The sequence below is a fragment of the Onychostruthus taczanowskii genome, unplaced genomic scaffold, assembly GCF_017590055.1.
Source record: "Onychostruthus taczanowskii isolate IOZ18803 unplaced genomic scaffold, ASM1759005v1 scaffold69, whole genome shotgun sequence".
NCBI lineage: Eukaryota > Metazoa > Chordata > Aves > Passeriformes > Passeridae > Onychostruthus > Onychostruthus taczanowskii.
Window position 1 is genome coordinate 3862813 of NW_024504676.1, and position 24494 is coordinate 3887306.

The window sequence follows — 24494 nt, forward strand, 5'->3', positions numbered from 1 at the left end:
TGTGGAAAGCAGCAGTTCTGCAGTGGGTTTGTGTGAAGTAGAAAACAGAGCTGCATTTGGTGTGGCATAACCAGCAAGTTGTTTTTCTGTTAGAATATATTCACTCTCTGTTTTGAGTATTTTCAGTTGGCTGCAGATTTGTTGTGGAGCAGTATAATGCACTTAAACATTATGGCCAGCAAGGAGAGGACTTCTGAGCTTGGTTTTGGGACCAGTCTTTGTGCTGGGGTTCTGGAATGGGGTTGGTAGCAGGATTGCCATGCACTCTGTTATTCTGCTGGATGAAGGGGTGTCAAGATACCATAGTTATCTCACAAGGAGCTGCAGGAAAGATGGTACTTCTATTCTGTTCTCAGGCTGCTTGAGCTGTGTCTCATTCTGACCAAGGAGTCTGTAGAGCTGGATGGACTAATTCCTAAGCCTTGCTCTGTGCAGCCCTGGATGGCTTGAGAAACAAATGTGTAGTGTGGGGGAATAGTGGCCAGAACATGAGTTTTGAGGACCATGCTCTATTGTTGCAAATTAGATGAAAGTAGGTTGGTTTCTTTGCTGTGCCTGGGAGGGACAACTACTTAAATGTTGTCACTGGCTGCCTGGAAGGCAGCTGTGCCCTTCTGCTCCGTTGTGGCTGGCTGACTGCAAGCTCAGGCAGTACTTAAAATGCAGTCCTCCCAGGACTGCCAGCGTTAAGGCGCCAGGGCACAGTTCTACAACAGCGAGCTGCAAAATGTCTGCTTGTGCAGTTCATTCTGGCCTCTGTGGCTCCCCAGACAGTTCATTGTCTGTCAGAGCTGTATGTTTTCTCCCTGTTCCAAAAATGTGGTTACAAATACTGTGTTTCTGGCTTATTACTTTGAACATTTTTTCTGCCAATTCACAGGGCTTCCTTTTCCACCACCCAAGTGCAAAACACTCATCTTCGTTGTCAGCTCTTCATAGCCTACCCTGCCCTGTGTATCTTGTCCTGTGCAGTGCTGAGACATCACCCCCCATCTGCTCTGTCAGCCTCAAGTCTTCATTTGTCATGCAGCTCTGAAAAACCTCCTTCATGTTTTCTTCCGTGTCACATCTGGCAAGAGGAGCTCTACTTAAAGGTCACCAAAACTGACAACTTTTCTCATTCTCAGTCCTCCCATAGCACTCTCCTGTGCCAGCAGCGAGCGGGGAGATGGTGAGACAGCTGCTCATAGGGAGTACCTGCAAAGCTCCAGGGAGAAGCTGCTGAGTGACAGAACTGCCCGTGACCCCCTTTCTTTGCCCATGTCAGCGCTCTGCTGCTGCCCAGGGAGGATTGGGGTGTGGAAGGATGGAGAGCACTGCCTGCTGAGGCTGGCCTTGTCCCTGCTGAGCCACTCTGCTCCAGCTCCTCCAGCAGAGGCAAGGCTGCCTCTGCACAGCGCTCCTCAGCTGTGAGTAAGGGGTGTCTCCCTAAGGAGCTTTGAGTTGGGGGGTGATGCCATTGTGACGGGCTCCTTCACATGTCTCCCTCACAGCTCTGTGAATCCCCCCAGGACGAGTCCTTTAGGACAGGGACAATGTCCCCGTAACTTTGTGGCCACTATATGCTTAGCAAAATACGCAGGAATGCCCAACAATTCCTTCACTGCTTGTTTAAGCTCTGTCCTTCTTTCTTGCCATGGAGAAGCACAGGGAAATTTGTATTTTGCATAAGAGGGAGCTCACATTCCTTCATCAATGAGAGAAGTAATGCTGGCTGTGGGTGGAGTACTAACAGCAACCAAAGCACAGACCCCCACCGCCCCCCTCCAAAAAAAAGGAGAATTTTTCTCTGTTCCACTCCCTTGGTAGACAATTTTATGGGCTCTTTGTCTCATTATGTTTTATTTGCCCCAGTTGTTTGTGTATATATAAAGAGACTAAAGTAGAATTATTGAATGAAGTCCCCAATGTTGAATCTTTGTGTTTCTCATGTATGGCTTCAAATGGATTTTTTTTTTTGTCATCACCGTGTATTGTACCCTCTCCCAATGGTTGCACTCACCCAGAGAAGCTAGAATATGCTCCTAATTCTTTTTCCTTAGCTGACTGTAACTCTGTTCTAACCTGGGAAATACTTCCTTTTTGTGTGGCCTAATGCTTCATGCAGCTGTTATTGATATATGTACATCAAAACTAAGGGTCTGATTGAGAATCTGCATGGGACTGTGAATCTTTCATTGATTTTTCCATAGGTTTGGACTGTACCTCTAATTACCTACAGTTCTCAGTGAATCTGTGCTGCTCTGTTTACTTTGCTTGATGAGATAAGGATCATTCTGTTCCTTGGTGAGATGTATTCCCAGGAGCCTTCCTTTTTTTCTTCTGTGCAGTGATCATTTTATATTTTAGCAGCCTGATGCTAATAAGTGCTGCAGCATTAGCTGTGCCTTGGAGACAAAGCCACTGAAATACAGCCCTGATGTGCCCGTGGGTTTTACATGTTCCTCTGAGCCAGGGTGTAAGTGCGTGACTGGCTGCCCTTAATTTACATCAAAGCTCCCCCAATACCATGTTTGTGAAAGGATGACATGGCACTGTGTACTTTGTTTATCTCTTTGTTCATCTCTTATGGTCCTTCCTTGTTAATCCCTAGTAGCTCTAGTGAGTTTTCACTGTGCTCCTCTTTATCTTTTGTCCCACTGATACTTTTGCAGCTTCTTTTTGTGCATGTTTGGCTTTTCTATCCCCATTTTTACCAGTGGTTTCTATTCTTGGTTATGTGGATGTCACTTTCTATCTTACTCTTTGGTGTTTTACGGCTTTTTTTCATCTCATGTGGCACTGGACAGACAGCCAGTCCTCTGTGGAGGTGAGTGGGTGCTTTGGGTGTGCATCTACCTAAACAAAGATCATCAACTCAGTCTTTCCTGACAGCTGGGAGGAAGATTAAGGGAGCAGGATGGTTCACTGATGTGGTCACAATTCAGGCATTTGGTTAGGTGAATGTTCATGGGAACAGGCTGCAGCCTGCTGAGCCTGAGGAGCCAAGCAGCTAGACCAAAGGAAAGACAGAACCGAGAGCCAGTGACATGTGCTTTGCACCAAGATTGCAAAGTCCTTGCTCCTGTTTTGAACACAGGCACTCAGTTTCTGCAGAATCTGAATTTTATCTGTAGCCCCAGATTAATTTACTGCATTCATGTATTGAGCTGCATTCAGTATGTTGATTGAATAGAGAGATGATTTAAAAACATGAAGTGTTCTGGAGAGAGATTAAACTGTTTCCTTGTTCAGTATTTCATATCTCTCTATCAGCCATGAAAATTGAAACTGGAAATATTAATAAATTAATTGACACATTTGCTACTCTCATTGTAATGATACAGCCAATCCACAAGCAGTCATATGATGAGTCATATCTTCAGAAGCTGGAGATATTTTTTAAATCATGAGGTTATTTCACAGTATTGGGTTTTGTTTTTAATTTGTCTTCTGCTTTATGAACATTTAGGCTTCTTATTAGCAGGCTTTCTTCTACAGTCAGGAGGAACAGTTTGTCCTTTTTTTTTTTTTTTTAAATGAGAGAGCACTTATGCTCAAGAGGAGACCTACAGTAATAGTAAAAATTGACATTTCTGCAACTTTCTATGTATTCTTTTACTTATGATGTAAAGGACTTCAAAGATGCAGCTTTCTGTGATGAGCAGTGAATAATGTAATTGAAGATTTTTGAAAAACTTTATAGTTGGCACTTCCCCCTGCCCTGTTCTTTCTCTCCCCCTCTCCCCCACCCCCCTGTTGCCAAATTTAGAAGTTGTTATAACAACATCAGCCGTCGTTTTCTCAGTGTCAGTGCACCAAGACCATGGTGCTTTGGACAGGAAACCTTAGCAGGGTAAATTCCCAAAACTTCCTCCAAGATCTTGTTGCATTTTTTTTTGCCCTAGTTTAGCTATTTGTGTGGGAGGATTATTTTCCTAATGTTTTTGATGGCTGCCTTAAAGCTGTAGTACTTTGCTGGGGCCTGATACTAATAAATCACAATGGTGTTATAAAAAAAATCACAATAGCCAGATTTAAAAGCACTTTGAAGTGTTGTAGTTACTTTCAACACTGAGTGGCCAGGTGATAAAATGACAGTTAAAATGAATCACCCCTGAATACAAAGTATTGCATGTAAAAAGAAAATAACCTTCTTCCCTTCCCTACCAAAAACCCACAAAGTACTTGAAGGTAGTGATGATGAGTCATACCTCAGCTAATGCTGCCTTGGAAAGTTGCTCCTAATAAGTCTTTGGAAGAGTAAGCACCGTGTTCAGAGGTGATTAAAGAGGCAAATAAAATGAAAGATTTTTTTTCTGCTCTGTGTGAATTCATCAATTTCTAGACTCGTCAGCCTGGAAAAGAGGTAAATTAGAGGTCGCAGGAAAAGGCTAATGAAATCATGAAGGAAAAAGAGAAGATAAATTAGGGAATGAATGTTCACCTTCTCATAAATAAGGCATTAGAAACTATCCAATTAAATAAGAAGTAGATATTAAGTAAATGAAAATATATTTTCCTGCAACGTGGAACAGAGCTGTGGAACTTATTGCTACATGGTGTTGTTGAGTGTAAAAGCATACACAGGCTGGAGAGATTCATGGGCTGTAAAACAGAATAGATCAACCCCAGCCTCTAGCTGAGGAACCATGAGCTTCTAATAGTCAGCTGGAACTCTTTAAGGAAGGGAAATATACATCCTCATTAAGGATGTACCGAGAGGAAGGTAAGGCTGCCTTCCCCAAGCTTCTGACTCCTACCATCTTCACTTCCATGTTCATGTGGGGCTGGTTTCTTGTGTTTGTGTGTCTATGTATGTGAACAGCTCAGAGTCACAGAAACACATTCCATTCCCCTTGTCTTCACGTAAGCATGAATGTTTTTCTTGGAAAGCTTTTCTCTGTAATTGGATTGCATCTGTGTTATTTCAGAGAAACGGGATCTTGGTGCAGATTACATCGTGCAGAAAAATCCACAGCTGAGAATGCACTGAGGAAAATCTCCACTAGTTGTCACTCCATCCCCATTTTAAAGCTGACTTCCAAGACCAGTTCGAGCTTCCTACTCTAAGAATCATGTCCTGGGCACCAAATAGCAAATATGCTGGGGCAGGTTTTGCCATGGAATCTCTCTAAAATGTGTTGATAGGAATAAGTTTCAATCCAAGAGATGGCAGCCCGTGCCAGTGTTGTTCTGTGGGTTTGGCTTTCTAAATAATTGCCCTTAGCAGGGCGTTGTCCAGGGTCAGACTAGTGAGGGGCATGGTGTGGGAACTGCTGTCCACATTCTGCGTGCCAGCTCCTCCCTCTGGAGAGGTGATGATCCTGATGGACACATTCCCTCCAGGAGGACAAGTTACAGAAGAGTGAAAAGGGTATGGTGGTGCCAGGGTTGGCTTGTGATCAATGTTTTCTTGGGTTAGCAGGACTGCAAAGGAGTGTGGCAAAGGAGTGCCAGCAGTGGTGAAGAGGAAGGGGCTCAGTAGAGGTATTTTTCAGCTGATTCCCAGAATGGCTTTCTTTTGCTGGTTTCACATTGAACTAGCACCTGGACTTTTAACTTGAAGAAGGTAAACTCTTTCACAGCTCCATGTTTTGCCTATTTGTATTTCTTTGGTACTTGTATTCAAAGCTAGCACGACTTTGAGAAAAATGTAAATTCCATAAGCTTGATAAACATCTTTTTGCCTCTTCTGTCTTTAGCTCCCTCTGCCATGGGTTTAGTTTTGAAGCTCGTGTGTTTTATTGTTTGTGTTGAACAAATCATGTTCTGCACCAGTTGGTGCTTGCTGCTGTGAAGAGAGGAAGGAAGAGCTACTGGTTGTCTTGAAGAGTTTGCTCTCTGTGTAAATCACAAAAAAATGGAAACATGACACAATTCAGGCTTTTAATTCTTTGTTATATTTGCAAGGTACTAGTCAGTGATGGAGCCTGGGAGCGAGAGCAGTTAGGATGTCCTGCATGCTGCTCCTCTGTAAGGACCATCACGTGCTCTACCATGTGTGCACCGGAGGGAACACAGAGCAAAGCAGCCTGAGTTGCTGTGGCTGGAAAGGTCTGACATAGTTTCTTGTTCCTACAAATCAATTGCTGTTTCCAGTCTCTCAGTGCTTGAGTAGAAACAAAGATTGTTTTAAAGGGAAGAAAACCCCAAAAAACAACAACAATAAAAACAAGCAAAAAAACCCCAAACCAACAACAACTACAAATTGCCCCCAAGTCCATGCACAAAATCAAACCCCCTCCCATTTTTCAGGATTTAAAGATACTTTATTTTTAAAGTAATGAAACAGAAAGAACTTATTTTTCAGACTGTTGTTCACTGTAATGGTAAAAGTGTTATCCTTAGTTACTGCTATAAAATTTAATTGAAAGTGTTCTGCGATCCGTTCTCCTCTTCTCTTGAAAGGAGTAAAGAAAATCAGCTCAAACTGAATTGCTTTCAAGGCCTTCCTTCCAGGTTAGAGAATGTCTCCTGCTCCAGCTACCCATTTCCTTTGAAATAATTATATTTTGGAAGTGCTGTGAGCTCAGGCCACCAAAATGAATGTCAAGGGAACAAAGTTCTGTTGGAGACCAATGGGCAGGGTGTTCATGCATTTGTATCCCAAGACTTACTATGTTTTATTTTTATACTGAGAAAAGATGGGGACATTTATTTGCATGACAAATGAGTATCTTTTTATCTCTATTCTATCAGCTGATAATTTGATTGCTTTGTTGAAACTTTTATTACACATCTTTGTCTAATATTTTCATCCTCCTTTAATTTTCTAAAAGCCATTTGAAAATCATGGGTATTAGGAAATCCCTTCCCCCACATCTTACATTTTAAATGTAGGGGAAAATAATCAGAAACTTCTCATTGCTCTTGATTGCCTTTTAATTATTTTATGCTTTAATTAAGTCTCACCATTCCTCATTAAGGCTATTGTTCAGGAACTGTTTTAGTAATCCTGCACAAGCAGCATCTGTGAAAGCTTTTGGTAGCTGTTTCCTTGGTAAGGAGAATTTTCACTTTTAAAAGCATGTTGCACATGATGAATTTTGGTGCCCTGTGTCTCCTGGGGAAGCTGTGGTGCAAAAGACAGAACCCCAAATTTATAGAACACCTAGGAAACAAGTTCCTGAGACTGGAGCAGCCTTGCCTGGAAATCCTGGTTGTACTAATAAAGTGACTGTTTTCATGGTTAATGCAGCACAGTTCAGCATCTGTATTAGCCATTTTGATGGCATTCTTGATCCAAGCCTCTTTGTAATAAAATTAGAGGTGCCAGACAGTGACTTCTTAGGTGCTTACATCATTGTCTCCTGTGGTAGCAATAGGTCTGAGGCAGGGATCAATGTGTTGGCTGGGATGCATGAGACAGCTCACATCTGCCTGCACGGTGTGAGAGGGGGGAGCTGCTGCCAAGGCCAGAGAAGCCACTGCTCCCTGTGACACTGGTGTAGTGACACCTGGAGGGTCTCTCTCCTTCAGTTCTGCCCTGACTCTTCAGCTGTTGCACCAAATTTCATTCTACCACTGCTAGACCTGGAGTCCAGGGAGAAATTACTGGGTCACTGTATGTGCTAAATTGAACAACTACAGCTGAGAGTAGGTCTGAATTGCAGCTGCTTAACTAAATTTAAAGTTCAAGGATCACTTTGAAGAGAAGTTTGAGGAACAGTAAAGTTTTCCAAACAAGGTCCATACTGTTGCAGTGCCTAGATTGCTTGGTAGCAAGGTGAAAGAAGCCTGGAAAGTTGCAGTAGCATTGTGGGAGGTTTTACCCAGCTTGTGCACTATACTGCATGTGTGTTTAGTTTGCAGATTTGTCAAATGAAAGTGCATCTCCATCTGCTGTAATTAAACTCTGAGTAGAATGAGCCTCCATCTCTTTGGCTGACACCTGTAGAGCATCCTGCTGTTGCCATAAAACTCTTGTAGGTAACTTAGCTCAAGGGATTGCCACGAGCATGGTATAATTTGGTTGAACACCTTATATGTTGATCAGTCTCACATGGGATCACTCCTCTCTCTTGCACAGAGAAGCAGAGATGACCTGTCTTTGTATGTGTGTATGCAAAAAAACTCAAGTAGTCTTGGTGTACGCAACACTTCAGGGTTGAAGTTGTGTTGAGCACTGTCTCAACCCTAGCTGACATTTTGAGTATTCAGCTGTGAATAAATGAGAGTCTGCCTATCAGTTCATCAGGGAATCTAGTAAATGAGGAACCATCGTAATTAAAATCTTGCTGGTGTGAAATCGTACTGAAAATACTTAGAATGTGCCATGCAGCAATCCTTAAATACTCAGCAAGCTTTTGACTTTCTTATGAGGAGGTAAACATCAGTATCTCCCTTGCTCCAGAGACTGGTATGCAGAAGAGTCAAGTGGCTTTTCTTTGTCATATGCACTGAACCAAAGCAGAGTTCTTTGATTAGGATTTTATTGTTGGAGGTCCCCATACATGCAGTCACAGTTATTACAACTTGTAGAGCAAAGTCTTACCTGTTGTAGGTAGAATATGAGTTTTAGGAACTTGTCAATCAAGGAGAGCTCAAGTGACTTTTTCTGGAAGAAATGAACAGTCATGCACTGTTGTGGAAGAAAAGGACCTCTGCCTGTAAATTCACCTTTTTCTTGCACAGATTTTTTTTTTTTCATCTCTGAAAAAGCAGAACTGCTTGGTTATTAAGGAAAGAAATTTTTCCTCAATCAAGAATATAAGGACACTGAAAAATACAGGTCAGAGCCTTGTGTAGCATGTAAATTGTATCAACATGAATGGCTTATAGTAGAAACAAGATACTTAAAAGCAGATCAGTAATAAAGTGTAGCCTGACCAAGATCTGTTTAAAAAAGGAGTTGAATAATTGCTGCACATTGTAAAATATTTCAAGTGGAACGTAAAAGACTCCTTCACCTTCATGGAAATGAAATTGCATTTCACATAAGCTCCTGGAGACTGATAGCCAGAACTTGCCTTTAAGCTTGGAAGAGGTGACAGGGCGGAAATCTGACATGAATTTGGGGGTTGTATAGCCCAGGGTTTATATTGTGAATAGGCTCTGAGAGAGTCAAACTGGCAAACACTGATGAAACTCAAGAGAGAAGGAAAATTATGAAAAAAATAAAACAAATTTAAATTTAATCTTAAAAGAAGTTTCTGCTACTTTAGTGTATTCTGATAGGCTTTTTTGTGGCATCCTGCTTACCAAGCTGTATCTGGAAAACCAAATCATGCTTAGAGAAGTCATCTGCAGTTCTGCTGTGATGAGTGTATCTCTAATTCTGACAAAACATTTAGTCAGAACAGCTGATAAATACATGTGTGGTATTCCTTATTCTTAGCTCTAGGTTTATAAACCTCCATTGCAGCACCATTACAAGATTCATAGAATTGCCATATTTTCAACATGAAGTTGGCTTTTTTTCTACAAGAAAGCTGATTGTGAAGTCACTGAAGAAAGGGTTATTTCTAAGAGAGCAGCTGACTATTCCTAATTCTGCAGATGAAATAACTGATCACATACTGCAAGTATTAACCAAACAAGCAGCAAAATAAATACAGGCCAATAAAATTTGTTTGTCTTGCAGCTGAAATGTGGCTGTGGAGAGTGGCTGTGATACTAATTTTGGGTAATACAAGAAATTATATTGGTTTTATATATATAAAAATAAATGAGACAAGAAAGTTTGAAGGGTAGGAGGAGGAACTGATAGGACCCTTCTGTGAAACTTGAGGAAGACTGTAAGCACAACCCATATAGTTAGTACATTTGTTAATATTTATAGATTTTTATTTAAAGGTTTCTAGGTGGATGAGTTCCAAGACTTCTGTTGTCCTTAAAGAGTTCAGTCTGGCAGTCAGCAAGTGTGTGGTGATGATTCATCAGGTGTAGTGAGCTTGAATAAATTTTTGACAGATGCAATTAAGCTGTGTGTCTTAGCAACATTTTTCTTAGCTACAGGTCAATGTACTCTCCATTTGTTCAGGGCTTTCTCTTAAGTGACAAATGGTGCAAGACAGCTGTTTTGGAAATAAGACTCATTCAGTGTCAGAGGTGAGAAAACACTTTTTATTGTGTGTAATGGAAAGGCTAACACTGGGGTTCACACAGAGGGAGTTTTAGGAAGCACTACAGCTTTATACTATGTGGGAGACCTATAGGAAACTTTTATTGGGGGGAATAATTAGTCCTTTTTCCCTTAGTCCTTGATCTCTGGTGATAGAGAATGAAAGAGGCATTCTTACAGCATGTGATAGTTTCATCAGGAATTTATTTCCTCTTTTGCTTAGTCTGTATGCATGCTGCACACTGGGAGTTGTATAAAGCAGATGACTTCGTATCTCATGATGGATTTCAAGTAGTCTTCTGTAACAGTCCTGCAGACCAACATAAGTATGCAGAAGATGGCAAGGTACAGAGGAATGCATGTCCTCTCAGAGCCTGTGTCTCAGTAGACGTGTTCAGGAGTTAGCAATTGGTGGATTTTTTATAGTAATTCCTTTTGGAGCCATCTAAAGGCACAAACCACTATTTGGTGTTCATAATTGGAATTACTTTAAAGAACTATTATTAAAATGCTAAGCCTGTAGGAACTGTATTCATTGGGAAGGAAAAAATGCCAGATGTTTCAGGTATAGTAGATGTTGAAGAGAAATTAATTAATAGTTTGTGTAAGTGTGTATTTTCTATGACTAAAGCTCACACACTGAGAAAAAGTGATTAAATCTGTTTATTAAGAGTTAGTGTACAAAAGTTGTTGAAGAAGTGGTTAATGAGTTTTTACTGCACTGTTAATGAATCACAAAAGCATGGTAATAAACATAGTGAATTCCAGCTTTTAAGGTGTCATTAACTGATTCCCACTATCTTGTCCTGTAGTCTTTAGGTATTTATCTAAAAATATATATGTATTTTTATATATGTGTGTGTATATATATATAAAAATATATATATTAATATGTATATATAAAAATAAGGTAGAGCAGCCTCCTAGGTCTCTGGATTTGTAGAACAAAACAGTGCTTAAGGACTCGAATGTGCTGGCCTGCACTGTCTGTGAGACTGCTTGTCAGTCTGTGTGGCTGTAAGCTGTGTTTGAACGGGAGCAGTGACAGTGTAGGTGTGGTGTTTTCAGACAGGCACCTTGGGATAACACTGCCCTGTTTCTCTGGGGACATTTACACAACGTGTACCTGTTCAAAGAGGGATGCTCATTCCTACAGCTTTCCTTGTTACTCAACAGCTTATGCAAGCAGCCAAGAGAGACCAATTGCATTTTAGTGCAAAAATGCACATTTAGATGCTTAACTTCACTGCTTTTGGGGTGTTTTAATTTGAATTTTTCTTCTAGAATGTGAAGCATCCTCGTTTCACGGTTGGCAGCTTTGTTTATTTTGTTAAATGTGGCATTTCCTCTTAGAGCTTTCACAGGCTGCTCAGCTGAAGGAACCTGTATGTTCTGCCTTCTGAGTCTTGGATGCTGCTTTTCAGTATGACTTGGCTGTGGTTTTGTCTGTGTAACTTCATTTATTCTGTTAGCTAAAAATAATCAACTTTAGATTTTGATTTTCTGGAATTTATCCTTAATTCAGTTTAGAAATTGGCCCACCTTTCTCTTGATCCTGGTTTAAAATCAGTTGATGCAAGAGATGTGGAAATAGCCATGTGGAGGGTAGAAGGCCAGTTTTCTCTGGCATTTGGAAATTTGTTGAGGATATTGCTTGCTGACGTGGATGAAAATCTAAAATTGTTGAGACTCCATAAAGAAGAGCTCCATTGCCTCACAAGTGTGTATAAGGAGATATTTGACTTACAGTCTATTTTGTTGTTTCACATTTCAAAACGGAAGTATTTAATTTAGATTCTGACATCTGAAGTGTAAATGAGTGGGAGGGAAAAAAGATGGAATTTAAAAGAAGGGAAAGTAATTTAAAAATGAAAAGTTGAGCAAAACCCTTTTTCTTATGGAATCACTGGGGGGTTCTACAGCATGTATCCTGGGTTTTTTGGTGTGGTGTTTTTCGTGGTGTTTTTTTCTTTTGTTTGTTTGGTTTGGTTTTTTTACCATTGTCAGTGTTTCTTTGATTTTATGAACACTAAGGTTTTGGTAGAAATGCTTGTACTGAAGAATTATGGATCTTTTAAAATACAGTGTTTTCCTGTTGTTGCTGTTGCATTACTCTGATGCACAGAGGCAGAATTTAGATTAGATCTTCATAGTGTTGACTGGAATCCTTGAAATTGAGACTATTCCAGTAGAGTTAGTGTATTTCAACACATAGAACAGATAATCCTGACCCTGTTAATGTCATTGACAAAATCACAGTGAACTTTGCCCAGCTGAGGATTTCATTTGAAGGATTTCAGGTTTTGCTTTCTCTGTAAAGCTGGAGCTCTTTATTTTTGGGGCAATTGATGAAGTGACTTAGTCTGTGTTTGTTTAGGCTTTGCTTTAAGAGCTTTCTCACTTCTGTTACATATCTTTGTTTGACTTTCCCATTCTGTTTTTTCCTTCACTATTGAGTCCAATTGTGTTTAAGCAGGGAGGAGGCAGGAAATGGTTTACAAATGAAAATGAAATGAAAATGAGCACCCCACATAAGTCTTAACAGCTTCATTTACTTCCACAGCATCCTGTCAGAATTAGGAGTCTGAAGCCTCTCCAAAGGGCCTGTCTCTACATTGGCAGCTTCCAGCCCCACAATGCTATACTTAAAAAAACAAACCAAATAATAATACCACCACCTCACCACAAAACCCAACCAAAACACTCCAGCCCACAGCCTCTGGGTTTTGTTTCTGTATGGTCAAACACTCTGGACCTTTCCAGGAGGAGTCCCAAATCTAACCATTTCAGTGTCTCTAGAGTCTAAATGCTGAAAAAACAATAAATCTTTTGTTGCATATGGATCATGTTGTATCTGAACTTAAATGATTTTAACCTTTTGGTTCCAGTTGAGGCTCTCTGGACAAGAGCAGGTTCTCCACTGTCCCAGAGTTTGCTTATAATAAATGACTTCAGTTTACTTCTTGAGACTGGTTTAGAAAACTTTTGTTAGAATGCTAAACGGCATTCAGTGAGTTACATGCAGTTGTTGGCTCTTATTATCGGAGGCACATTTCTCTAGGAAAAGTTGTGGGATGTCTGATTGTAACAGCATCTTGCACAATGTCCATGCTTGCTCTCTGCAAATGACAGTTTCTTCCTGAAAAGTGCCGTAACATTTCATAGCACTCAGATGTGATCTTAATGGGAGTACAGGACAAATTGTCTTGGGGCAGTGCTTACAGTTAACCCTAAGATGTTTGGACAAATACCTGGACTGTACAAATACCCTGTAAGCTGTAATTATGCACCTATGTAATATTGAGAACCGGGTGATTGTGCTGTCCCTTTGGCTTGAAGGCATTGTCATGCCTGCCATGACATGGCTTGATGGCCTTGCCCAGTCAGGATCTCATTGCACTGTGCTTCCTGCAAACACAGTGTAAATGATGCTGAAGGATTTAGCATCTTGGTGGGCAAGATGGAAAGGATCTGTCACCATACTCCTTTCAGAAACAGGACTCTAAAAATGGTAGGCTGGAGTTGGTCTAAGGGAAACTGGCAACTGGACCCAGCTCCAGGTCTCAGGCTGAGGGTCAGGGCTGCATGTCCTTTGCACAGAGCTCCTGTCTGGTTAAAATACACATTTCCTCTATGTGTTGTTTCATTAGTTATTTGATTTTCCATCTTGTCACATAGCTTCTGAAAGTACTTAGCCAGATGGGCTGTTTGATTTACTGGATGTTTCACTCTTTTGTGTTTAGTTAAGTCAATACATGTCAATTTTTTATCTGTAAAGGAGAGTTAAAAGTCTCCTATTTAATACAGTGCTGTGAGGATGAATTAGGAGGTTTGTTTCTCTTTTGCTCTGTCAGGAAGAGAGTTAATATAGTTTAGAGAATGGAAAATAAGTATTTTGGATCCAGTCTTTCCTTCCTCTCTCCCTGTTTTCAATATATTGTGTATCTGGCTCACACCTACCCTTTTGGGATGTAAGTAACACATTTAAAATGGATTACCTCTTTTGGGTTGCACAGGTTAACACCTGCATATTTCCACTTTCTGTGACCTTGTTTCATAAGTGTCAGGGTGTTGGTCTTTGTAGGCAACTTATTAATATGACTTCTTAATTATTACGAGAGTGTTGGGCATGGTGTGTGACTTGAGATCAGGAGTCAGGCTGTAGTTCCCAAAGGGAAAGAACACAGTCTTGTGGTTAAGATCAAAGACTGCAGATCTTACATTCAGTCTTAGTTTTGCACATCCTTCACTATCCCAAAGTCATTTAAGTGAGGGAGCTTAAATTTCCCTGTCTAGCCTAGGTGTTGTAAGAATAAATTAATTGGCAGAGATGAGTCAGTTGAAAATGCTCTGGGACTATGGGTTATTTAAAAGCCTGAATTTATCACTGAGGCCAGACTTTTCTAAAGGGCTCAGCTTGGCTTGTAAGCTCATGCCAGTTGTTGTCTTACCACAGTCATTTAGGATTTGTGTCACAGTTTTGCCTAGAAGCCCACATGGACATCAATAATGCATTACACAAAGGCTTATTATCCAGGAGTTCTTGCCCTAAAGTACTTGCAGTCAAGTCAGAGGCAATAAATGGATATGAAGAACATGAGAGAATGTGGTAATGGAGTACACTCTCCCTCTGCCTGTCTGTCTGTCTGCCTATCTGTGTATCTATCTTTGGACATTTCTACCTGATGAGATCCCTGATGCCAGGAGGAGGCAGTGAATTTTTTTAACATTGTGATTGTAGCTTTAAAGCAGGGAGGAATCTCTCTGGCATAATTTTAAGCTAGTGTAAGTAGGAGATGTAGAGGTTTCAGTAGCAAATTTCCTAGCAAGATCATTTCCAGATTAGTGTGCAGAGACTGGTCTGTCTGTGCCCTGCAAGGTATATTTCTGCCCTAAATTGAATTATTTTAGCTGTCAGCAAGTGCTTGATAATATAGTGATCTGTGCTTGGGAGATTCACTCTTTATATTAGTGTTGTATTGCATTCAGTGTTGAGGCTAGACAGAGCCACTCATCTTTACCTCATGGTCCCACGTGGACTCACTTAGCTTAGTCATGAGTGGGCAATTAAATAACAAGAGAGACCTTGTCAGCTCCAGGCATTAATATAAATCTTGGTGCTTGTAATACATTTGCATGGCTCCCCCAGGTCTATCTGGACTTATAATCATCTCTCTTATTCACAGATCTTCTGGGATATTGACTGCTCACTTTTGCTTTGTAGTTCTCTGAATCAGGATTTGGCCCAGAAGGTAACCAGCAGTAAGTTTTTCTGACAGGCGCTCAGTGAGTATAAACACTTCCCCACTTTGGTGTGCACAGGCATTGCCTCAAGTAATACTAAACACTTTCCTGGGTAAACAGGGGCAGGCAGCAGATTGATTTTACTCTCCAATTTCTTTTGTTCAGATGCATTTTACCTTTAAATGGCTTGGAGATTTCAGTGCCTCATGACTGAGCCCTTCATAAACAGATCTGGTGATCTTTTTATTTAGAAAGTGCATGTATCTGCATCATAAAGCCCTGAATGAATGAGGGGTCAGCGTCTCTGTTTCTTACAGAGATTTCATTAAAAGCTTCTTCTAGTTTCTTTACCCTAATTACCTGGAGGTGCATTAAGGATAGAGAAATGGTATATATTAAGGATATAAGTAGTAATGTTGTAATCCTAAAGCAGGCATGATCCACTAGTTAAGATGGCTCTTGTTATGTAAAAGCCTTTGCTGGTGATCTTGTGGAAGTTCCATGACCTGAATGAGGCCCGGATTTTGATTTACCCTGGAGGAACATCTTACAGAAGGAAAGACAATCTGCAGACATGCTGGAACAGAATAGCAAAAAATGTGCTGTTTGTACTAGTTTTTCTCCACAAACAGCAGCTTTCTGTATTCAGGTTGATGAGCTTGCCTTTTAAACATGAGTAAAGTGTCTGTAAAATCACACAGAAGCAGAGAAGGGTACATGGCTGGAGTCTGTCACTTGTTGGTTTTGTTTTTTTCTTGTGCAGCCTTAGAAAATGCTTTTTAGATCTCAGAGCTCTTCCGTTCATTGCTGTTTCAGCACTGTTGAATTACTATAAATAAATAAACACTGTGGCATAATTTTGTAAGTAATCTGCACTGGGAGGTGGGGACTTGAGCCTTCATTCTTCCAAGCAGATGCACATTTTACTGGCTTTTACTACAAAGATTGTCCAACTGCTGCAGAGCCTTAAAGGAGGTGTCACTTCTGGGGCTTCTTCCCTTCTTTTCTCCTTTCCCTTCCAAGGTAGTGTCCCCCAGAACAGCTGATAATGTTGCCAGGTACTTGCAGCTCTAGTGTAGATGTGTTGTGAAATCCAAAATAAACTTAAGAGATAATGTTAGCAGAATCAAATGTTGTCAGAGGATGATGCCTCTCAAGCTGTCTGTTGGGAATTCAGGCTGTCAGTGTTTAGTTTGACAACAAGAGACAGGGATGCTGTGACAAAGTCTTGTTCAAGTGACTTTTTCTGTTATACAAAATGATTGGTGTGGATTTCCTTGCTTCAGCTGATGAGTGTTGGTGCAGTGGCAGAAGCTGCCCACTCTGTATCTTCACTGATATTCTGCTTTTTGGTGTGTGTTAAGAACTCACTTATGTGAGGCTGCAATCAGTTACAGACCACATGATCGTGACAGTAGAGGACTGGATGGGCGATGGCAGCCAGGGCTTGGCAGCCAGTGTGTTTGTCAAATGCATTTTTTGTCACTGTGTAGCTGGATGTGTTCTTTGAGTGGCTGGCAGAAGTATTCAGTACCCCTTTGGACTCAGTACTGTCCTTGTGTGTGTGAACCAGTGAATGAAGGTGGTGAGCTGTGTATGCACACAACTGCAAAGGCAGAAATTAATTCAGTCTTGTGCTACAGCTGAGTGAGACCTGTTGGTGAGAGCGTCAAATGGCCTCAGTTGCTTTCTATTTTATTACCTAAACCACTGTGAACTTGCTGTTCTCCTTGCCATCTTTCTTTCACCATCTTCACCTTCTTTTCATTCTAGGTGAGTCTTAATACAAGTGCCACACAAACTGTTAAGAGCTTTGGGGTAACTCAGAGAAACTGCAATGTTAATTGAAGACAGAGTGTCAAAGGCTGGAAACACTCCCAATTTATGAAAAATTTGTGTGTGCCTGTTTGTGTGCATTAGCCTGCCTGGTTGATATATTTTTTTTAAGATTCAATTTGGATCATGACCACAGAACACCTTCTATTTCTGCTACTGCAGAGACTTATTTACTGCTGAAACTTTTATGGTGACAATCACTCAGTAGTACATGTTTCAGAGTATTGCTTTGCTGTTGACTACAAGCTTTCAAGTCTTTGTTGTAACAACCATAGTAATAATATTTTCCCTTTTTTTACTGGGTCCATTGTGCTTGAGGTCAGCTGCAACCTTGCCAGCAGGTCAGGAAAATACTCTGCCTTAGCTGAAATATTAGATGGAAGGGAGGTTCCCAACACTGTGAACAGTCTGCCTTTAGTAAATAGATACAAATTAATGAAGCCTCTTTTTTCTTGCTCAAACTTTTTGTCCTTTCCTAAAGGAGGGTTTATTGTCTGTATGCTGAATTGTTAGGCTCAGAGCTGTTTCTTGAGCACTGTTTTGTTCCTGCACAGTTCTGAATCCCAGACAAGGAGTTCTGCAGGAATGCATGCAGTGCAGACATTGCTGCACAGGAGGCTGTATCCACTTTTCTCTGTCTAGAGGGGAAGATTCAATACTCATCCTGCAGGTGGGAATCCATGTGAGATGTTAATATTCAAGACTATATTTTCTGTTTGTTTTATCATGCAGGTGCTTGGCTCCTGCTCTCTGGGACTCATCTGTTTTCCCCCCTCATCTAAGCTTCAATATAATCCTTACAGCTCTGGTTTCCTCTCATGAGCAGTCCTCTTAATGGCCACAGAGGATCTTGGCACTAAACAAGCCCATGAATCTGTGGAGGGCAGGGACTTGCTGTGTGCTGAAGCTGCATCTTTTAGTAAGGGATGATCTCAAGGGAAGGTGCTGTCATGCTAATACTGGGTAAATGGAATTTTTGTGGCTGACCCATAAGTGAGTTGTCCCTAATTCAACAGAGATGCAATTAAGTGATGTAATTTATATTTAGAATGTGCAGGGAATATTTAATATAATTAATTAATGTGTAATGTAATTGGAAGAGCTAAAGATAGATTTCTGCCTTCATACTCCTTCTGAAAACTTAAAGCAGAAGAGATTTGGTTACCCACTGTCCTCAGAGTATTGGGCTTTGAATATTCATTCAGCCAATCTTCCTGATTGACTGACAATCCCAGGTGGCTGCATATACACTGACACCAATTCCTGCAGCAGGTTTCCTGAACTCTGATGCTACCTTCCTTTACCTGCAGGTAGCCACTCAACCTCCATCTTCACCAGAGGACCATATGAGTGACTTCACATCAACAAAAGTTTAAGACACAAATTGTGTAATTTCTTCATCTTTATGTAATGAAGTGCTATTTTTGAGATGCCTTGCCAGCAGGTTAACAGGAGTTTATTGATAGCAGAGAGTCACTGAGACTCAGGAAGTATTCACTCTGGTAGGAGGTGGATATTCACAGGAGTGAAGGATTTATGCATGCACCTGTTTCCCAAAGGCAACCTCTTTTGCCTCTTTTCCTAGACTATATTTTGTTGCAAGCCTGTCTTCTTGCAGCGTGGCCCTGCAGCTGGTGTCAGGCCACTTTCCTTCAGCTCTGCTTCAGTCCCCGTGCCCTTGATCAGTTAGCAACTTTTGTGTACCTTCAACTTACAGCTTCTCTCCTATCCCCATCAAATACAAGCATTTTCTTACCAGTTTCCCTGCCATTGCCTGACCAGTTGCAATTTCCTGCTCTCCCCTTTATTCCTAAATATTAGTTAGCTTTTTCCCCAATCCCTGCTGCCCTGTACAAGCTTTTAAAACTGCTTGTGCCTTCACTCACGTGTTTGGCACTCTCCGTAGGTGGTGTTGGACTCCTTTCCCAGGTTCCTGTGCTGCTTTCTCTGCTGCAGTGGTAGCAGGGAGAGCTCAGAGTGCTCCCATATGCATCTCCCACCTCTGCAGTGTTGAGCCCTGGGTATGGCCCAGCCTGGAGCTGGTGTTGTAGAACATTCCACCCGGTTCCTCAGCCTGGTGCAAGCTCACTGCTGCTGCTGGGCTTCCCCTAGGTGCAAAGCTGCAGTACAGTAGCTGGGTTGTTCAGGAGTGTGTAAATTAGTCATATTTGGGTGGTTCCCGGCTGCACACTCTTCCCTCTTAAAAATTAAAAAAAAAAAATCTGAAATACTTAATGTGTGTAAAATGTGCTACTGCTTTCTGAGGTCATGTGGCTCTCTGGGGTGCTGTTAGCACGTTGTCTTGTTAACACTGAAGTTCCTTCTCCCCCCCTGCCATTTGAAGGCCAAGAACCTGAGACAGAGTAACTGGTGCCTAAAACCATCTTTTCCTCCTTTTTCAAAATAAGATGATGACATGATAGCAATTCTTTGAACAAGAAGGAAGATAATGTAAGGCTGAGTAGTGAAATCAATTGATATTAGCCCAGTGGATGGAGAACTTTGAAAACTATCCTAAAAGAAGGAAAAAGCTCACAAATCAACAAAAAGGATGATCCCAGAGGAAAAAAAAAATAGAGAATTCCTCTTACCTGTGGCAACAGGCAGGAATTTCCTGTGACCCCTCCTTAGCCTTTGCAAAGATGAAAGTTCAGAGATTCCAAGCAGAGATTTACTAATGGCTAATATATGCCTCGGGAATGACAGCCAGTTATCCAAGTTGCTGTTGGTCTATGGGCTTGTGTAAGTTAAAGATCTTTCTAGCACTTTTCTTTTGGAGTGAGATGTAAATGACTGAAGAGGAATTTAATGAAAGGAAAGCTGCAACCAACATGCATCCTCTCTTAGTGGCTGTGCACTGCAGTCAGACTGCTGTCACCATGGGATGTGTCTTAGAAGCGCATCAAGCCATGACAGATGTCTTTGAGATTCGAGGGCCTTCTCAGACCCAGCCAGTTTCTTGTTATTATAATCAAAAGTGCCTTCCCCACTGTTTCTGAGTGAATCAACAGTGACCCTTGGTGGTTAGAAAGGCTCAGTGCCTTTCTGTCATGCATAGCCTGACCAACCTGAGTGTGTCTCCTGAGAATCTGAGTAATGGGAGCACTGGTTAAAGCATTGGGCATCTCATTTCACAACTGATCTGCTGATGTTCTAGGACAGAAATCTCTAGCCAGCCCAGTTTGCATGGAATCTTAGTTTGTAAATGGAGGATTTGGGTAGGAAACTTAAATCCCACTCTTGGACTGTTGGGTGATCACGTTGATGTATAGATTATGCCACTGCTGTAGATCTGTAGATCCATAGTGTTGTCCTGTTTGAAGGAATGCACAGGCCTTCATTCCATGCAAAGAGTTTTGAGAAGAAATACTCTTTAAGGCCTGTTTGAATTCATAGAGACTGGCGTGGTGAAATTTAGCATCAGGCCATAACCTGTCGTTGGCCCTGATTTTCTTTATAGAAACCTCTCAGCTGAAACAGATTTCCTTGTGTTGCTGTGCCTTGCTCTGGCTATAAGATGACTGTACACGCACAGTGAGCTGTTATTCTGAAGGGTATAACTGATGGCAATGATGATGCTGTGTTTTTACAGTTCAGCAATCGTTTCTATTTGTTCTTGAACCTGGGCTGTGCTTCAAAACAGAATTTAAGTAGAGTCACCACCTGTTCATTTTTCAGCCAGACAATCTGCTTTTTAAATATTTCAATAAAAACCCCCCTAACCCTCTTCAGGAGAAGTCAATTTGTTTTTCTGGCTGGCATCTCATTCCTGGCTCATTTTCTAGCCAAGTGGCATCTCCTCCTTCTCCACCTCCTCTTTACAACTTTTCTTTCGGCTGCTCAGTGTAACACTTAGCACATGATGTGGCATCACTGGAAGCTGTGTTTAAACTATTTGAATTCAACCATAGTAGAGTGGGAGTGAAATTTTCAATTTGTTCCTACTCTTCAAAAATAGGTTGTTAGTTAATGTATATAATGCATCTATATGTTGCTAGAGATTTTACTAAATTTAAGGCAGGGAATGGTTAAAAAAACAATTCTGCCTTTCAAACTAGTGTACAAGTGTATTATTTAGGAAAGCTCTCAAATAAGCTTGAAGAATAAGGACATTACTGCTTCGTAATTTGGAGCTAGTTCTTGTTATTTTTTTGTTATTTGTTTGCAACAGTTTTTTACACTTTGTCCTAAACTCTCTCTGCTGAATCTGGCTATGGATGTTGGATCATGAAATAAAATTAGCAGTTTGAGGATTTTGTTGTGTAAGAGTTGTATTGCAAACTTCTGCTTGTGTTGTCCCATAAAATACATGCATTTTTCCTGTGGGTCCAATACAGGGGTCTGCAGAGACCTCTTTGTGTGTCCTGTATATTGTTTGAACTGGGATTTCCAGGTAGTCCTTTGGAGTTTATAATTTTGTTGGCCTTATTTTTTTACATGAATTATATTCTTAGAGTCATAGCATCTGTAGGGCTGGAGAAGACCTTCAGGACCATGAGAGTCCAACATTTGACCATTCACCACCTCGTCAACTAAACCATAACACTAAGTGCCTCATGCAGTTGTTTGCTGAACACCTCCAGGAATGGTGACTCCACCGCTTCCCTGGGAAGTCCATTCCAATGCTTGACCGTCCTTTCTGCAAAGAAATTCTTCCTGATGTCCAACCTGACCGTCCCCTGGTACAGCTTGAGTCTGTGTCCTCCTGCTGTGTTTTTGGTTGTCTGGGAGAAGACCCCACCTTGCTGTAGCCTCCTTTCAGGCATGTGGGGAGTGGTGAGGTCACCCCTGAGCCTCCTTTTCTCCAGGCAGAGCAACCCCAGCTCCCTCAGCCGCAGTGGTACGAGTAGGAGCTGCTCAGTTTTTCAATCTGTTCTATCTTAGAAATAATACTTAGGCCACAACTAAAATTGAACATAGAATGGGTATTTCACTAAAAATGTAACAAGATAAAATTTTAAAAGTCTACAGTGATGTAAAAATTTTTGTTCAGCTTCACTCTTTAGGCTTTTAGTGTTGTGAAGTGTTTTTATAGAACAGTGAATATGTTAGTTGTAGAATGAATCCTTCATATTGATGGTAATGCCTGTTGTCTAAAAACACTTTATGAAGGTGGTCAAGTCTTTTGCTCTAATTTTACAGAGAGAGGTTTTACCCCAGATCACAAAGCATGTCAGCTGTAGTGGCTCTCTTCTTGAGAACACGAGGTCCATTCCCACCACAGTTTATAAACTAAGGCCTCTCTCTGGGCCTTACCTCCCTGCTGTGCTGAGGACAGATGACATGTACCAGCCCTGTCATCCTAACATGCTGGAACAGGAATTGCATGCTGCACCTGCATGCTTTCCATGGCGATCCCTACTAGCTAAAAAAACCATCAGAGCTCCCTAATCTCCTGCATTGTGTGTGTAGTTCTGAAAAACCTTAAATTTATTTTGAATTATCTCAAGAACTGGTGAACTATAATCCTGTTCAGTTCAGGAACTCAGGTCAGATGTGAGCTGGTGATGTGACATCTGTCAAATGAGATGTTTCACTTTCAGCCATTTACGCTCTTGAAATCACTCAGTGAATTTTAACTTTCAAAGAGATAGGAAAATTATGAGTCACACTAGCCTTGCCAGTCCACGTGCTGAGAAAAGAACCTGTCATTTGGCCTCACATGGACAAGTTGATGTGTGGGCTTTCAGTAAATTGATGAGGTGCCCTTCTAAGACTGTTGTCCTTGAGGGAGTTCCTGCACTTTCTCACCGTTTTCAAACAGAATGTGCCTGGAAGAAATGTCAGTTAAACTGAAGCCCCTCCAGGGCAATGCTTTTGTTTATTACAAAGCACCGATGTATGAAATAACAGTGCTATAATCATCTGTAAATGAACCACGAACTAGGAGAACATCCACGAACATTTTATAATGGGATGTACTCTCTAAAGTTGCAGTTGGCTGGAATAAATCAATAGCCCATGGAGTGCGCTTTTATTTTAGCCCTAAATGTGCAAAAGGCAGTTTTAAGTGGCTCTGCTTTTGAGAGCACAGACTTTAAAACTTCCTGACTCCAGCCATTTTCAATGCCTGAAATTGTGCACTAAGTAAGTAGTAATAAATTTCCTGAAAGTGTAGTATGCCTTTCATCTTTATCTTCTGTGGCTTATTCAAAGTGGGAAAATAATTACAGCTCCATGTTTCAGGGGGCATTGTTCTCTGTGCCAATGTTTAATGACTTTTTTTGTTAAATACCATTCCCAGTTCATCACTTTTGAACCATTTGTTGTTTGTCCAAGGTGCTGATGGAGTAAGGAAGAGAAGAATGAGATGAAGTAGAAATAGCACCAAAGCGTATGTTGATGTTTCAGCACAAAGACTGGACAGCAGAGGAATTACTAGGTTTCTTGCTTTAGACATCTGCCAAGAAGTTGTTAAGTCATAAAGATTGTGGAAGCCAAGAATCTCCCAAACTGTCTTGTGAACAGTGTTCATGTCTCTGCAGGATGAGTATCTCCTTGCAAGCCTTTGCACCTCTCTGCTTATTGTGAGCTTCAGCTTTTCCTTTCCCCCATCCTGTGCCTTCACACCACGAATTGCTTCCCAAAGCTGCCTTGGTCTCTGTCGATTCATCTGTTCCTTTCCCCGTCTCACTGGAGTAGAGTCTTTCCATTTTGCATCTCTTTATTGCAAGCCATCTCTGCCTAGGTCTGGTGAATTCTTTGCTTTTGATTGAAACTACATTAACACCACTTGCCCCATTCCAAATTCATTCTGCATGCTGTGTACCAGGTTATGAAATGTTTTCTGTTCTAATGAACACTGTTTCAAAAATATGCTGCTTTACTGTTTTTGGTGAAACTGTAAGGATCTCTTCTCATTTGCCTACTTAAGATCTGCTGTTAATCAGTGGTGGTTCTCCCTAGATTGCTGAAGTCCTCTAGTCCTTTTAACTTTAAGGGTGTATGAGGTATATGGTAAAGGTTGTGGCAAGTTGCTTCTTGTCTAAACAGAACCCCCTGTTTGGAATAGATTTGTTAGTGCTGTATTCTAGCTGGGAAATGTAAGTCAGAGCAAGGTTGCTGATGACAGAAAAAATCAATTGATGACAGAGGAATTTATGGTCCATCTCAGAAAACAGAATGGGAGCTGTGATTTATATATTTAGTTGCTTTAATCAATATGAAAAAATAAAGTGTGGTGTTATACATAGGGCCCCTGGCAGTGAGTGATGATGGTGTAATCTGTACATATCTGCCTTGTAGATGAGTCTTTCCTGGGAGAAAACTTGTGGACAATGGGCAGCATTTTAATCATAAAAGTGGATTTTAAAAATGTGTATGTGTGAATGGTGGTTTTATGACAAAATACCTTGGCAATAAATGTAAG

General features: G+C 41.0%; 1 protein-coding gene across 7 annotated transcripts in view; it reads left to right on the forward strand.

Annotated features, from left to right (window-relative positions):
- Positions 1–24494, forward strand: part of TSPAN4 (tetraspanin 4) — a 418001-nt gene that overhangs the window by 86615 nt on the left and 306892 nt on the right. The window contains exon 1 of one of the 7 annotated variants that reach the window (XM_041421143.1): positions 18446–18475. The exons of the other annotated variants lie outside the window; for them this stretch is intronic. The gene's annotated coding sequence lies outside the window, so the exon portion shown is untranslated. Of the gene's footprint in view, positions 1–18445; positions 18476–24494 lie in introns of those variants that run through there. 7 annotated transcript variants of the gene reach the window in all.